The following is a 17,464-nucleotide window of genomic DNA, read 5'->3' on the forward strand; positions in this document are numbered from 1 at the left end:
ACTTCAAGCAGGTGCTCTTAGATGCACAGGAGAAGGCCATCCCCATGTCTCGAAAAATGAGCCGACGGGGAAGAAAACCAGCCTGGCTAAATAGAGAGCTTTGGCTGGACCTCAGGAAAAAAAGGAAAGCTTACATTCTCTGGAAAAGGGGGCTGGAAACTTATGAGGATTATCAAGATATAACAAAGCTATGTAGGGGGAAAAATTAGAAAGGACAAAGCTCAATCTGAACTCAGCTTGGCCACTGCAGTTAAAGACAATAAGAGGTTCTTTCAGTATATCAATAGAAAAAGGAAGACTAGGGAAAATGTAGGCCCACTGATGAATGAGACGGGTGCCCTAGTGGTGGAAGACACAGAGAAGGCTGAGTTACTGAATGCCTTCTTTTCTTCGGTCTTCACTGCTAAAGCTGTGTCTCACGAATCCCATATCCTGGAGGCAAGGGGGAAGGTCTGGAGAGAGGAAGATTTTCCCTCAGATGAGGAGGACCGGGTCAGAGACCACTTGGCCAATCTGGACATTCATAAGTCCATGGGCCCTGACAGGATGCACCCGTGAGTACTGAGACAGCTGGCAGATGTTATTGCTAGACCACTCTCCATCGTCTTTGAAAGGTCATGGGGAACAGGAGAGGTGCCTGAGGACTGGAGGAAGGCTGACATCACTCCAGTCTTCAAAAAAGGCAAGAAGGAGGACCCAGGGAACTACAGACCAGTTAGTCTCACCTCTGTCCCTAGGAAGGTAATGGAGTGACTCATTCTGGATGTTATCTCCAAACACGTTGAGGAACAGGAAGTTATTGGAAGTGGTCAACATGGATTTACCAAGGGTAAATCATGCTTGACCAATCTGATAGCTTTCTATGATGTTATAACTGGTTGGCTGGATGAGGGGAGAGCCGTAGATGTCATCTACCTTGACTTTAGCAAGGCTTTTGACACTGTCTCCCATAACATCCTCATTAGGAAGCTGAGGAAGTATGGGCTAGATGAGGTGACAGTGAGGTGGATCGAGAGCTGGCTGAGTGACAGAACTCAGAGGGTTGTGATCAGCTGCACAGAGTCTAGTTGGAGGCCTGTAACGAGTGGTGTCCCCCAGGGGTCAATACTTGGTCCAATTTTGTTCAGTATATTCATTAATGACCTGGATGATGGGACAGAGTATATCCTCAGCAAGTTCGCTGATGATACCAAACTGGGAGGGGTGGCTGACACCCCAGAGGGCCGTGCTGCCATCCAGCGTGATCTGGACAGGCTGGAGAGCTGGGCAGAGAAGGATCTAATGAGGTTCAACAAAAGCAAGTGCAAGGTCCTGCACCTGGGGAGGAAGAATGCTAAGCACCAGTATAGGTTAGGGGTGGACCTGCTGGGAAGTAGTTCTGAGGAGAAGGATCTGGGGGTCCTGGTAGACAGTAAATTATCCATGAGCCAACAATGTGCCCTTGTTGCCAAGAAGGCCAATGGAATCCTGGGCTGCATAGGGAAGAGTGTGGCCAGTAGGTCGAAGGAGGTCATTCTCCCCCTTTACTCTGCACTGGTGAGGCCACAACTGGAGTACTGTGTCCAGTTTTGGGCTCCCCAGTTCAAGAGGGACAGGGAACTGCTGGAGCGAGTCCAGCGAAGGGCAACCAAGATGACTGAGGGACCAGAGCATCTCCCTTATGAGGAAAGGCTGAGAGAGCTGGGACTCTTTAGCCTGGAGAAGAGAAGGCTGAGGAGAGACCTTATTATGGCATACAAGTATCTAAAGGGTGGGTTGAAGGAGGATGGTGCCAGACTCTTTTCAATGGTTCCCAGTGACAGGACGAAGGGCAATGGGCACAAGTTGGAACATAGGAAGCTCCGTTCAAATACACGGAAAAACTTCTTTACGGTGAGGGTGACAGAGCACTGGAACAGGCTGCCCAGGGAGGTTGTGGAGTCCCCTTCTCTGGAGATTTTCAAGACTCGCCTGGATGCAGTCCTGAGTAATGTGCTCTAGGCAATCCTGCTCTAGCAGGGGAGTTGGACTAGATGATCTCTAGAGGTCCCTTCCAGCTCTGAAGATTCTGTGATTCTGTGATTCATTTAGACTAGGGCATTGTTTATCTTCAGTAACCTGGTAGAAGATAAAAGAAGTATCAGCAATTTTATCTTTTTTACCCATTGTCAAGCAGTAAGAGGCACAAAGCTGCAGCAGTCTGTTAAAGGGATTATATGATCAAATTGCCTGCAAGACCAGGGAACGTGATTCACTGATGAGCTAGGACCCTCCTGGTCCTAAATTACTAAATGCATATTGTACTGGAAAAGCAAGGGTTTCAGGATTTTTACATTAGGACCACAACTGCCATTCAAAAAAGTCAACATCAGTTATGCTTGAATATCAACCAGTTTGATTCTGCATGCAAGGCACATACATAGAAAGAACTCTATACCTTTATGTCTGAGCCCACAAAAAGTGATGCAGTGATGCTTGACAGAGCCTGAGCCACTGGCAAGACATCTGTGCTTATTAAAAGCAAGAAAATATGAAATTCATATTAATTTTCTGTTTGATCAGAATTTGAATTTCATATTAGTTATGTTTGTTCAGATTTAGAAGCATCTGTCATCCGAAACCACCAATCAATATTTTATTCATCACATACCATTTAAATCCATTGAGAAACAACCTAAAGTAACAGCACAGAAGTTAAAAATGCTACAATTAAAAATATAGTTCAGCCTTTTCAGTCCAAATTAATGGTCTTCTAAGGGCGTTTGTTGTTGTTTCTCCATTAAGTTCATATCCATAGGCAAACTGCCTTTGTTGGCTCAATTTCCTTATGGTGGTCAGTTTATTTTTATCGACTTACAGTTAAAAATACAGAGAAAGTGTTACCAGGAATAAGAAAGAAGAAACTAAAAAATCAAAAGACCATCCGTAGTGTTAGACTGACTAACCACCACATTACTGAACAAGACGCTGCAATGAGTGTGATTTCCTGTAGATTAAGTTAGCATTTCAATATATGTAAGAACATTTCAATTCAGCTTTAACTGCTTAGTAAGCATTTTACCACTGAAGAATTACTGAAAACAGAACTGTCAGTCTCCTTCAACAGAATTTTTCTTCTATTTCCCATCTTGCCACAGAATTTTCTATCGTTGAATACTGGGACTGTGTGAAGAGTAAAGAAAGTTATGCTGCTGCCTTTGAATTACCGATAATTTGTGACTATGCTGATAGTCACGGATTTTAATGATAACTTGAATTACCAAGTAGAAGACCTTAAATAATCATTACTTTTGTTTTGCAATTGTATTCTTTACTTAGTTAATTTTCATTGGTGGCATGTATTGTTATTTTCACTTTGCTGACAAAAATGAATTAATTTAAGACCTTATTTGAGTAATGCACAATTATTTTGACTCTTCGGGGTCTTAGAGTAAGACTCTTGTGAATAGCATGTGTCTTATTTATTAAATGTTTGCTTTTGTGTAACTTCTGTCAAACTGAATTAAGATTAAAAATTCTAATTTACCCCAAATGCATAACACAGTGTTTGGAGATATTTTATAAGTAAGTAAAAATCTTCAGTCTGCTGTATACCCAAAGAAAAATGTTTGTCTATTCACATTTTATTTTCAAAATTTTGTAATTGATAAAGAAGGCTTTACTAATCTAAAATTAGTAAACTAATCTGATTGTCTCTTATAGCTGTTGTCTCCAAGTGTTTAATTAGTAGATCTGATCCTCCTATCATAACAACAGTTTGAGAGAGAAAATCAAGTTTTTTGGCTTTTTCAGCACAGGTCAGTTTCTCAGCTTGGAGCTCAATAATTATTGAACTGAACTATTTGAAAAGGCCAAAATAAGGGAGCATTTTTTTGTCTGCAGAAGAAAACTAATCCTGTATTACAGCCTCAGAAACCTAGAGTTTCAAAGACTTACTCAGTGACTGCAGTGGTTTGGCTATTGAAAATATTGACAACAATATAATAAACTTTTAATGCATAAAAATAATTAAAAGTATTTTTTACTAAAGTCAGGGCTTAGTATATACTCATGTTTTAAAGGTATTTTTTAAAAGATGTATTTTCAAAAGAAAATATATTTAATTTCAATTTTAAATATAATTTTAAATTACCTGATTTTTACTCTATTTTATCATTACAAGCAAGTTTGATAAATAACTCATCAGAATTGTTTGTTCATTATCACACAGGCCAAGAAAGAGGATGAAAACAAGCCAAGTCTTAATTATGGCTAGTCACCTAAAATATACACATATTTTATGTACTAACATTAAGGTTGGTACTGTTCTCACAGTTTGCCTTTGTTAGAATGAAGTTGAAATTTAGGGTAAAATATTAACGGAGACAGAAAACTTCATAGTTTTCTAACGTAACAGCAGATGAAGATAAACCCTGGGCTTGATTTCTGAAACAAACCCAGCCTGTGCTTGTTTTCGTAGGAAGGAGGTGGGATCCTTAGTGTTGCTGTGCAGACCTTTGCTCACATAAAATGAAAACACTAAATCTGACACAGGGGACTGACTGTTGATACTGGCCACAGCAGAGAGCAAGTAAAAGAAATACCCCTCGATGTTGACAGCTTTTCACGAGAGTCATTTGTGGGATTCAGCTTCCCTTGGAGTGGCATTAGAGCCTGAGTCCTCCCCCAGGACCCCTGCATAATGATCCCAGGACCCAGGGCACAAGCATCCAAGTGCATGGCAGCCTCAGAAGTGTGGTCCCACCTGAAAAGCTTTTCATATCTCCTCAGCAGGGGTACATCCACTGTGTTTTCCCAAAAGTGCAGTTATTGTTATCAAGAGAACCTTCATCTTCCAGTGCTTTGTACACCGCTGACCGCCAGCCCCCTTGCATCTAGAAGCTATCCTGACGTTAGCAAGCTCTTTGTTCTGCCACTGAAGAATTTTCCAGCTTTCTCACAGTACAAGATAATAAACATGATTATATTCCTAGGACCACAGCATGTACCTTGTTGGATCTTCTGGAAGGCTGAAGCAGCAAGACATTTCCATCTGGAAAGACCGTGGGGAGTGGGCTGAAATAATAACAAGATGGGGAAAAATGAGAGATACTGTAAAAGAGACCAAGGTTCTGTTCAGAAATAGGTTCAGCAAAGACAGGCTGCCACGTGGGATAGTGCTTGTAAATTAAGAATATAATAGAATCATAGAATCATAGAATTGTTGAGGTTGGAAGGGACCTTTAAGATCATCGAGTCCAACCTTTAGCCTACCCTGACAAGAGCCACTTCTAAACCACGTCCCTAAGTGCCCCATCTACCCTTTTTTTAAACACCTCCAGGGATGGTGAATCCACCACCTCCCTGGGCAGCCTATTCCAATGTTTAATAACCCTCTCAGTGAAAAAATGTTTCCTAATATCCAATCTAAACCTCCCCTGACGTAACTTGAACCCGTTTCCCCTCGTTCTATCACTTGTCACCAGGGAGAAGAGGTCAGCCCCCATCTCTCTACAACCTCCTTTCAGGTAGTTGTAGAGGGTGATAAGGTCTCCCCTCAGCCTCCTCTTCTCCAGGCTAAACAACCCCAGCTCCCTCAGTCGTTCTTCATAAGGTTTGTCCTCCAGACCCCTCACCAGCTTTGTAGCCCTTCTCTGGACACGCTCCAACACCTCAATGTCCCTCTTGTAGCGAGGGGCCCAAAACTGAACGCAGTACTCAAGGTGGGGCCTCACCAGTGCCGAGTACAGGGGGATGATCACTTCCCTAGTCCGGCTCACCACACTATTCCTGATACAGGCTAGGATGCTGTTGGCCTTCTTGGCCACCTGGGCACACTGCTGGCTCATATTCAGCCGGCTATCAACCAACACTCCCAAGTCCTTTTCTGTCGGACTGCTTTCGAGCCACTCTGCCCCAATCCTGTAGCGCTGCATGGAGTTGTTGTGACCCAAGTGCAGGACCCGGCATTTGGCCTTGTTGAACCTCATACCATTGGTCTCAGCCCATCGGTCCAGCCTGTCCAGATCCCTCTGCAGAGCCAATCTACCCTCAAGCAGATCAACATGCCCGCCCAGTTTAGTGTCATCTGCGAACTTACTGAGGGTGCATTCGATCCCTTCATCCAGATCATTGATAAAGATATTAAAGAGAACCGGCCCCACCACCGAGCCCTGGGGGACACCACTTGTGACTGGACACCAACTGGATTTAACTCCATTTACCACCACTCTCTGGGCACGGTCATCCAGCCAGTTTTTTACCCAGCGAAGAGTACACCTGTCCAGGCCATGAGCAGCCAGTTTCTCCAGGAGAATGCTGTGGGAAACGGTGTCAAAAGCTTTGCAAAAATCCAAGTAGATAACATCCGCAGCCTTTCCCTCATCCACTAAGTGGGTCACCTTATCATAGAAGGATATTAGGTTTGATAGGCATGACCTGCCCTTCACAAACCCATGCTGACTGGGCCTGATCACCCTGTTCTCCTGCATGTGCCATGTAATGGCACTGAGGAGGATCTGTTCCATGACCTTCCCAGGCACCGAGGTCAGACTGACTGGCTTGTAGTTCCCCGGATCCTCCTTCCGGCCCTTCTTGTGGATGGGTGTCACATTTGCTAACCTCCAGTCAGCTGGGACCTCCCCGGTTGTCCAGGACTGTTCATAAATGATACCAAGTGGCCTGGCGAGCACCTCCGCCAGCTCTTTCAATACCCTTGGGTGGATCCCATCCGGCCCCATAGATTTGTGCACCTCCAGGTGCTGAAGCAGGTCCCTCACCGTTTCCCTTTGGATTATGGGGGCTTCATTCTGCTCCCCATCCCTGTCTTCTAGTTCAGGGGTCTGGGTGCTCAGGGAACAACTGGTCCTACTGCTGAAGACTGAGGCAAAGACTTCATTAAGTACCTCAGCCTTTTCCTCATCCTTGGTCACTATGTTGCCGGCCCTATCTACTAGAGGACAGAGATAATCCTTAGTCCTCTTCTTATTGCTAATATATTTATAGAAACTTTTTTTGTTGTCCTTGACAACAGAAGCCAGGTTTAGCTCTAGCTGGGCTTTGGCCCTCCTGATTTTTTCCCTACATAGCTTAACTACCTCTTTGTAGTCATCTTGAGTGGCCTGCCCTTCCTTCCAGAGGCCATAGATCCTCTTTTTTTCCCTAAGTTGCAACACTAGCTCCCGCTTAGCCAGGCCGGTCTTTTTCCCCGACGGCTTGTCTTCTGGCACATGGGGACAGCCTGCTCCATGCGCCTTTAAGACTTCCTTCTTGAAAATCATCCAGGCTTCCTGGGCTCCTTTGCCCTGGAAGACTGCCTCCCAGGGGACTTTGTCAACCAGGCTCCTGAAAAGCCCAAAGTCCGCCCTCCGGAAGTCCAAGGTAGCAGTTCTGCTGACCCCTCTCCTTGCTTCTCGCAGAATCGAAAACTCTATCATTTCATGGTCACTGTTCCCAAGACAGCCTCCAACCTTCACATCCCCCACAAGACCTTCCCTGTTTACAAACAACAGATCCAGCAGGGCACCTTCCCTAGTTGGCTCTCTCACTAGGTGTGTCAGGAAGTTATCCCCAGCACATTCCAGGAACCTTCTAGACTGTTCCCTCCCTGCTGTATTGTATTCCCAGCAAATGTCCGGCAAATTGAAGTCCCCCACGAGGACAAGAGCTCGCGATCTTGAGACTTCTCCCAGCCGTTTCTAGAATATTTCATCTGCCTCCTCATCCTGATTGGGCGGTCTATAACAGACTCGTACTACGATATCTGCCTTGTTAGCCCTGTCCCTGATTCTTACCCATAAACACTCAGTCTCATTATCACCATCAAACCCTGCCAATATCGAGGCAGGAGTCCCAGAAAAGAAAAAAGAAGCAAATTTCAAGGTGGTCAACGGCAGCAAACATCAAGGCATACTTGCCATATGGGCATTTATATAGCACTAGAAGTACTTTCTGGGTGCTGCACAAACTCTCAAGTGTCCAAGAGCCTCTTCTTGGTATGCATTTGATTCATGCTAGAAAACTTCATGGTGCTGAGGGCAATTCATGGTTGCAGTCCTCATTATTAGGGATTGGGGCATATTTGGTATGTTCCCACAGTGGATCTTCTCGTTTAGTTTCCTCTGAAAGCAATCTATCTAGCTCGTCCAAACTGCAACTGCTCTATGACGCAAAGAAATGCAGACAAAGTACTGACAACTGGGAGATCTACTTCAAAAATACTCTTCTGCTTCAAAGTGGGCTAACAGCGAATCCACCAAATGACACATCATTGAGTCTGGATCTTCCTTCCACCCATACTGCCATACTGGTCCTGCCACATTGTAAGATGTCACAGCACAGGAGGAAGAGGAGGAACACTGCTTCATGTACACCACACAGAGGCTTAACTCCCAATTTCATGTGCTGTGAGACAGAAGCCCTTCGGATCAGGGTTGCATGTGCTTCTTGTGACAGGCAACATTCATTCTGGCATTTCCTGAGCTGATCTTTCGGAAGCCATTCATAACATTTGTGTGTACAATTAAACACATTTGCACAATTCCACAGTAGCATGGGGATGCTAATCTAAAGAAAATTCTCTTTTCTTACATACAGGCAGATGAGGGAATACAAGGAAGCAATAAGACAATATTGATCTGCAAAATAAGCAGCATGCTGCAGAGGGAAAATCAAAGACACAAAATATGGGCTACACTTATAATAAGGTTCCATTTATAAATATTTTATAAAGGTTAAATGACTGTAACATGTTATAAAGACAGTATAGTTATAAGATTTACATATTACAGCTGACAATATCCTTAGAAGGTTTAATGGATAGTTAAAGGCAACGTTCATAAGCAACCTATTGGACTGTAATTGCTGATTTGCCTTTTACTCAAATATCTATTAAGTCTTTTATTAACCCTCTGTATGACCCTCACTATAAATTATGATCATAATAAGGATTTCTGTGGTTTTGGGTCCTATCCACTTTACAATTTCCCTAGGTTAGAAAACCCTTTTTGGACAGTGCTTGTAAGTAGGTGTTATCAATACACTATGTTATGCCATTCTAAGAAAACCTAAGTTTATTGCAATTCTTCTCAATAGTTAAGCTCTTTGCCACCTGGGAGGACCACATTGCATACAGAAAGCATGTTTCAAAACAGTTTAAAATTAGTTCTTTCTTTCTGCTATTATACTATACTGGCACTCTCTCCTTTCCCTTTTCCTTTCTCTATGTTCCCCTTGGGACAGATGGAGTAAGTAACAGTGAATAAAATGATAAAATTAAATTAAATGCAGCAAGCTTCGGCAGGCACAATTCCCGATCCTGCAAGATGCCAAGTACTCCCAAGTCAAGATCAGGTACTTGAAGCTCTACTGTAAATGAAACAAGCATAAAAAACTAAGTATGAACCTCATTAACATGGAACAGGCACCAAAGAAGGGCACCTCTTCCCTTACCTACAGGACTACTACCGAATCACTTAAACGGTCAATTACCCAGGACATCACTGCAATATCAATTTCCATTTTTGACTCCCACAGTCCTATGAAAATCAATGACTATACCATTGGTGCATATTGGCTTTCATGTACTTTGATGCTCCCATTTCCCAAAACTGATGAAGCCAGTAATTGATATTACAGTATGTTCTTTACAGGATGCTTAATAACGAAATATGTTTTTAATGAGCCCAGTCATACCCCATTGTTTTATTTATTTTTTTGTAATGATAAGGGAGTGACTGAGGATAACTCCATGGGCCACATTCAAAGCAATGCCTGTTTTTCCTGGCATTGCCTAAGAACAGCTTTTCACTTTTCCAACACCATTCATATATGGATTTCAAACCACTCGACAAACACCAATAACACCTCCCATTAGTTAATCAAAGAATTAAAGGGAGACACAGGAATCACAAGCAAATACATGGAGTGGGACGTAGCAGCTGATTAACAGCACACAGCTATGCTATTCGATGTCAAAGCTAAGAACAGTAGTCATGTCAAACTGCATAGGGAAGATAAGTGGATTGCACTACTTTAGAATCAATCTAAAAGGCCCTAAACCCATGAAAAATCTTGAGTCTTGTGACAAGTTCCACTGAAATTAATTAGACCACTTGTAAAAAACAGGAGTAAGGAGTTATCCTCGTAGAGTGTGAATATGTCAAGGACGCTAAGGATAGTATGTGTTCTCAAATCCAATTTTTAACAACACAAATTTCGACAAACTAGGACAGGCATGTAAAGGTATGAGAATCATAAGCTTAAAAAAAAAATTACTTTGCCTTTTCTATGCTACAAGTCAATCCATTAGCCCTATGTACTTTTAAGAAAACTACAAAATACTTAAAAAACCAGAAACTTTAAAGGCTTATTTAAAAATCATCATACCAAACAAAATGTATTCAGGAATCAGAATTCTCCATGCTGCAGTTAAATGGACCTGTGACTCCAGCATACAGTTTGAGATCGGTATAGTTAACTGATCTTTCTGGCTCTCTTTATCACTTTATCTTCCTCTCTTTATCACATAAAAATATACTACTCATAAAAGTCCAAATAAATTTTACAGAAATATGTGCACAGATATTTCTTTTTCAGCCAACATAACAATAAGCTATGTTCTCACAAATGTGTTTCAACAAAAAAGGAAAAATGATAGATAATTCTTCATAATAGTCTCTCTCTACTTAGCAGGTGTCACCCTGCATAGCAGTTATCATAGCCTACAACAGAATGAACCAACAAAAAAAAATCCTTATTCAATAGGAATGTTGTCTTTCATAAAGACATCAGGTTACTTCTATCCATCTATTTTGTGTGCAGGATTAAGCTGTAGATCAGTTTTCCCAGGATTATCACAGGTCAAGAATTTTCTGTCAGAAAATTTGCTATTGGAAGAGATCTCTTCTCAACTATGTATTTAGTCAAGGTACTCAGATTACAGCCTATTAATTTCAGAAGGATTTAAGTTCCTCTTCTGAAGCTACCCTATAACACTGACCATCATAAAAACAGTTATTTTTACTACAGACAGCAATGTTGTATAACGTAATGTATGTATAAATGTTGAGGCTCTGTTGTACTTGACACGGCTTCTGAGTCCAACATAAGCAGATAGGTACTATAAGACACCAAAATCCAGTGACTTGCTGGAGGCCACAAAGGTAATGAAGCCAAAAGAACCTACATCACCTGCCATCAAGTCCTGTGATTTATCTGCAAGCCCAGCATTACCTTTCTAATTGATATAATTACAAATTACTCACAGATCACATCCTGGACCTTCACGAGGAATAATGACACAAGCAGGGGCAGTAACAAAATAAAATTAAACGCTTTCCGAGTCACCTGCTCTGTGTTCATAGTAGCTCTATCAGAGCAAAAGTCAGCAAAGGACAAGTTAATATAAACCTAAGACTAGTATTTATTTTAGAAATACCATCTCCAAAGTAATTTAAATCACAGCTTTACACTCTCAATAGGTAAGAATCCTTTTTCCTTTTTTCCTTATTTTTAAAGAAAAGGGTGAATTCTGACAAATAATTGCTAAGAACAAATACTTTTAAAAGCTTCAACCTCATCCCGAGCTGTCCCAGGTGCTTGCATTCAGTTTGGGAAAGGTAAGGAAATCAGCAAGCATGGTTCACAATCGTCTTCAATGTTCAGAAATTAGCTCAGCAGCCATTGTGTGTGGGAGCCAAGGGCAGCTATTCATTTAACACTGATGAAGCACCGAATCATGTCCCAGTTGTACCCACAGTTGCATGGCCTAGCAGAAAGTAATAACACAGAGCTACTAAATCACCTGTGTGGCAGCTGGAGATACTCTTCCAAAAGTGAGTTAATCTGACCCTGGCCATGGAGTGGGCTTTATGGTTGCTCTTCTATTGCCTCATGGATTGCAAAGCAGCTAGAACTATCCACTGGGTCTCTGAACTATTCATTTCAACAGTAGTCCCAGCTGTCTTTGTAAAAAGCTGCAGGAAACACATGCACAGGGCATGATCAGATATTTCCTTCCATTCTGGAAAAGGAAAGAAAGGAAGCTGCAGTACTTTGCCAGAAACAATTCTAGTGGCAGTAAAGTTGGCTACAAGAGACAGCCAAGAACCTATGGCAGCAGTGCACATCAGTTATTTTTCTTAATTCTAGCTCATAAATCCTGTGAGCACTTTACATCAACATTTTAGTAGTCAAGGGTTCGCAGTACCCTGCAGGAATTAACACTACAGAACCAACACAAAGTCTTCCATGAAGTTGCATATGGATTTCAGTCCCAAATAAAGCCCTGTGGCTTTATTTTTATTCTAGGAGGAGGGCAGAGGAGGGAGCCAGGGGACAAGCAGAGTCTTACAAGCAAATAATTATTCTCCCTCAACTTGCCCTATGAACTGTAACAAGACTCTTCAGCCTCTCTCCTCCCAGATTACTCTAATTCAGTCCCCATCTCCAGTCACCGCTGCTAACATTTCCATTCATAATATAAGTGTTTTTAAGACTCTTACTGGGAGCAGTACAGCACTGAGGACTTTCATGTTTTCTCAGTGTTACATGACAAATGTAGTCGGAGGGAAATTCCAGCTGTAACACTTTGCATTTTTACAGCATTGCTCACCTCAGACGGTGTTTTCCAAAAAAAGCACTTACAGACCTACCCAATGCAAGGTCCTGACATGCTGTATGCTAAACAGTTAGTAAAAATTCACCTCCCAATCCAGAAAGTTTGCAGTCTAAATTGGGAAGGAATGGGAAGGGAAAACAAACTAGTGACTTGTACATTATCAACTCAGTAGGATGATCAGGTACAGAAGTCAGCTCAGAGTGGCAGTTTTGTGTCTCGTACGCTGGACCACACTGCTATTCAGGCATTAACAGAGCTCTGCGGTACTTCTAAGGATCGATACACCCATGGAAATCAGGAGAAGAGCTGACTCAAGGACTAACCTAAGATCTAGAAAATCTTCTAGGAAAGCCCACAGAATAACTTCCAAACCTCGCACTTCTTTCCCATGTCCTCACTACATCTCTCCTACGTTTCAGAAGGATGTCATGTCCAGAGGTGAAGACTTATAGAATGGGATAATTATAGAATAGTTTAGATTGGAAAAGACCTCTGAAGATCGACAAACCCAACTGCCTCCATGGTGAGTTCCAAAGTGAAATCAGTTGCTCAGGGACTTAACAAGTTACAGTATCTGCAAGGATGGAGGCTCCACAACCTCTCTGGGCAACCTGTTTCAGTACTTAAGCACCCTCCCTGTGAAATAAATATGTAACTACCTATCTAAGAAATTTTCCTAATGCCTTTGAATTTTCTATGTAGCAACTTCTATCCATTGCATCTTGCCCTTCTGCTGTGCAGTTCTGGTTCCGTCCTCTCTATATCCCTTCTCGAGGTAGTGGAAGGCTGCAGTTAGATCCTCCCTTAGCCTTAACTTGTCCAGGGTAAACAAGCACAGCCTTCTCAACTTTACCTTACACTGCCTTAACCTTCCTGAATTTTCCTATGCAGCAGCTCCCTCACCATCTTACTTCCTGCTGGACTTGCTCCAGTTTATTCTTCTCTCTCTTGCACAGAAGGTCAAAACTGAACACCCTTCTCTACATGGGGTCCTGTAAGTAATTAATAGAAGGGAATAACCACTTGACCTGCTAGCTACAGTCTTGACAAGGCAGCTTAGAATGCAATTGGCTTTCATTGCTCTGAGGGTGTTCCTGATGACTCATGATCACCTCGTCGCCCACCAGGAGCCCCACAGGTTAGCCAGTTGGCCCCCAGCCTGTACTAATCTGTCTTGGCAGAACGGTGCGTTTGCATTATGAACATTATGAGGCTCCTACCAGCCCATTCCTCCCACTTGTTGAGGCCCCCCTGTATAGAAGTTCTGCTCCAATCTAACATATCAGCTGCTTCCCTCCCACACACACAATTTGGCATCATTTATGAACTCGCTAAGGGTGCAGATTGCCCCTTCATGCTGATGAAGGTGTCCAACAGTATCAGCCCCAGTATGGATCACTGAGGAAGATCACTTGTGGTTGCCTGCCAGTTTTATTCCAAACCATTGATCACTCCCCTTTGTGCCAAAATTGAGTCCATTTTGTCATCCACTACCCAATCCATGTCTCACTAGTTTAGCTACAAAGATGGTATGGGAGACCATGTAAGAAGCCTTATCAAGGTAAACAACATCCGCAACTGTTCCTTCGACCACAGAGCACTCATTTCATTCTAGAATATAATGAATTGTTCGGGTATCATTTGCCAGGGTAAATCTGTGCTGTGCTGTTCTCAATTATCTTCTCACTCTTCAAATGCCTGGGAAGTAGCTTCCAACATAACTTGCTCCATATCCTCTTCAGGGACTGAGGTGACGCTACCAAGCCTGCAGTTCGCATAGTTCTCCTCCTTCCATTTTTGTAGAACCTCATTCATTTAAGAAACTTGTGGAAGCTGGATGGGAGGTAAAATAGCAGTAATGAGAACGAAACAGCACAGTGGAACATGAAACCACAAAATCCTTACATTTCCTGTGCCTGATTTGGTAGCAGAAAGAGGACGAATTCTGAGTATCCTGAGCTGACACCTGATATGCCAATTTTCCACATGGAATGCTATTTACAGCCAAAGTACACAGCTTTCGAAACAGTTACTAACTGCCAGATCTTTTCTATGGTGTTATACAGGAGAACACTATAATCAAGCACGTATCTAGCCAGAACAGAAACAAGACAAAATATTTCTGCTTCTTCGGCTCCCGTTGTAGACTTAAAGGTGGTTGTGTAAAATCTCTCCCATGTTCACAAAAAAGTCAGGAAAGATACTTAGAATTGCAGAAAGGAAAATGGATGCCAGATTCTGATCTCAGAGGATGATTTTCTTTTTCTTTGAGAAGTCCAACTCCTATTAATCAATAGAATACCTCCTACTGCTTTCCGTATGTGTTAGACTGAGCCATTGATTGCACTGAGTACAAGACTAATGTGAAGGAACAGTAGAGACCAGAACATATACAATCTGATGTTGTTTGTTCTGACAGAAACAGAAAAACAACTTTCCTCTAGAAAACAACATGGAATTCAAAGTTAACAACCAAGTATTTGACAATCAAGACCATCTGTGTTACTTTGAGGACACATAAGCAGGTTTTAGAAAGAGGAGAAACTGGAAAATGCTACAGTATTCAGCTCAATACATTAAAGATGTTTATTTTAGCATAAATACAACTTCAGTGAAGTATTTCCTGGAAATTTGTAATTACATATGAAACCCTCTTTCAGACCCTAACTGCACTTACGGGTTGCAAGCGTGTCTGCCTCTGTACGTAACATTCCTGTGTCAGAATTCATACAGCATTTGACACCTTTGGTTTCTTTGCCATAGATCTTTACTAGGCATTTGGGTCACCTTTAGTTTATGAGACATTTTTTCTCTTTAGACCCCTTGCAGGGGTATCAATATTTAAAGAATCAAAAAATCAGAAATGGATGGCCAGGGAATGACTGCTCCTTTCACAGGCATTAGTTTAATGTAGATCATTTCCCAAGAAGAATTAGTAACATGTACAAAATGAGTCACTATTTAGCACAGAGCATGACATTTAAAATAACACAGGTTACCCAGGAGCCAAGTCTTATTGACTTTCCATGACATTTATTCTTTCCAATGCCTGAGTTGATTTAGACAGTGGGGATTAGTAATTTTTGTAATGTAGCACCCTTTCTTCCCCCCAAATTTCTCTGTGAGTTGCATTGGCTTAATTAAAGATATTTTGAAGTATTATGCGTGAATATTATGACATTCTTACGTTACATCTAATCTGGCTTACACCTCTGTATTTTGCATCTGCTTCTTTGAGTTTATGAGTTTGTATCTACATTTTTATGCTACAAAAGTAACAAATATAAACTAGATTTTTAGCAGCTGTCTAGAGCAGTTACTGCCCGGACACTGCCTTAGGCAGTGTCACTGCCCTAAAGCTGCATGTTGCCTTCTCTTGGCTGGAAGTTACTCCATTTGCATCACAGCCAACAAGCCAGAATGTTTAAGTCCTCCTCATTTCTTCAGGACAAGGTCAAAGCTCATCTCAAACCATGCCAGTTGTGGCTTGAGCTACACTGGCTGATTTTGCACCACATCACACATTTACCAACCTGAGGCTCTGCATCAGGTATGCTAACCTCTAGCTGAAGAGTGTATCTGTCCCTTTATCCACCTTCTGGATAGCAGGTGAATTCATCAACTATATAGACTAGCACTGATTCAAATAAATACTGGTTTAATAGTGACCTTTTAAGTCAAACCAAAATTGACAAAGCAGGTAGACTGGTTCTTGTGCAGAAGCTAACATTTCAAAAAGCACAATGATAATTACTTGGAAATCCTACCTTAAAAACAAACAAAATTATGTCAGCTATAGAAAAACAGGCTGTGTATATACCATATAACCACCAGGTTTTTTACATGTTAGTTATCACACAGTTAGCACAAATCCATTTACCTACTGTGGAAAGACCCTAAACCCCCATTGTCCATAGCTCGGCGTAATTTTCAGCAATTTAGAATAAGGCAGAAGTTACACTGGTATAGACAACCTGCATCACAACCCATACTGCAAACTTGCAGAAAAAATGAGCATATTTGTAATGCTAGAAGTTGTTCTTCTATTCCAAAATAAGACTCAAGTATCATTGAACAAGTGAAATGAAAGTTCAGGCCACGATTCACATTCATGTTGCAAGGAAGGATGCTAGGACAGGTATCAACAATTTACAGTCACTGTTACTATCCCTTGACATAGGCTATTGCCCCCAAACCTTTGCTAGTAGAAGAAACGAGTAAATGCTTCTCCTTTCCTTCAGTGCAAAGCTGGTTGTCTCAGTTGACTTTGCCAAGACATAGTTTGAGAGTACCTGCACAATGCAGAGCATAGGACACAGTGCTGCCATTTCCAGGGGCTGTGGTGATGACTTTTAATTGATGCAGATTGATCCAGATGACCATGCCTATCTAACAAACAAGAGCACTACATTCTTCTTGTCTATGCTGTATCTGTCCTGAGAATAAACACAGAATTTTGCTTACAATCTTGCCGACTTTTTTAAATATGAATTTCATTAAGGAAAGATTCCTAAATTAAACATGGTGACTAAAATTTCTGTGCAGAAGGAAAGCCCATAAAACATTTAAAACGGCAACAAAGCTATTAAAACAATTTCATATTAGAACTCAAGTTAAATGAAAGAAATAATAAGCTGACTAAGCCGTACCCTTCTCTGTAATGTCTGAATTGCTTTCAAGCGAACTCTTCATGACAGCGTTTGACAATTAGGAAGTTCCACATTTTAATTCAACATTCAGGACTTGAAAAAATATCAAAAGGTGTCTATCTATTTTATATAATTGCTAGAATTTAAATCAAAGTGGTAGAATACCAATTTAGGCCCCAGCTTGGTTACTGTAAAAGTGCTGAGAGACCCTCCTGCTAGTTTACAAGCAAGAAGTAAT

The sequence above is a fragment of the Chroicocephalus ridibundus genome, chromosome 5 (assembly GCF_963924245.1).
Source record: "Chroicocephalus ridibundus chromosome 5, bChrRid1.1, whole genome shotgun sequence".
Lineage (NCBI taxonomy): Eukaryota > Metazoa > Chordata > Aves > Charadriiformes > Laridae > Chroicocephalus > Chroicocephalus ridibundus.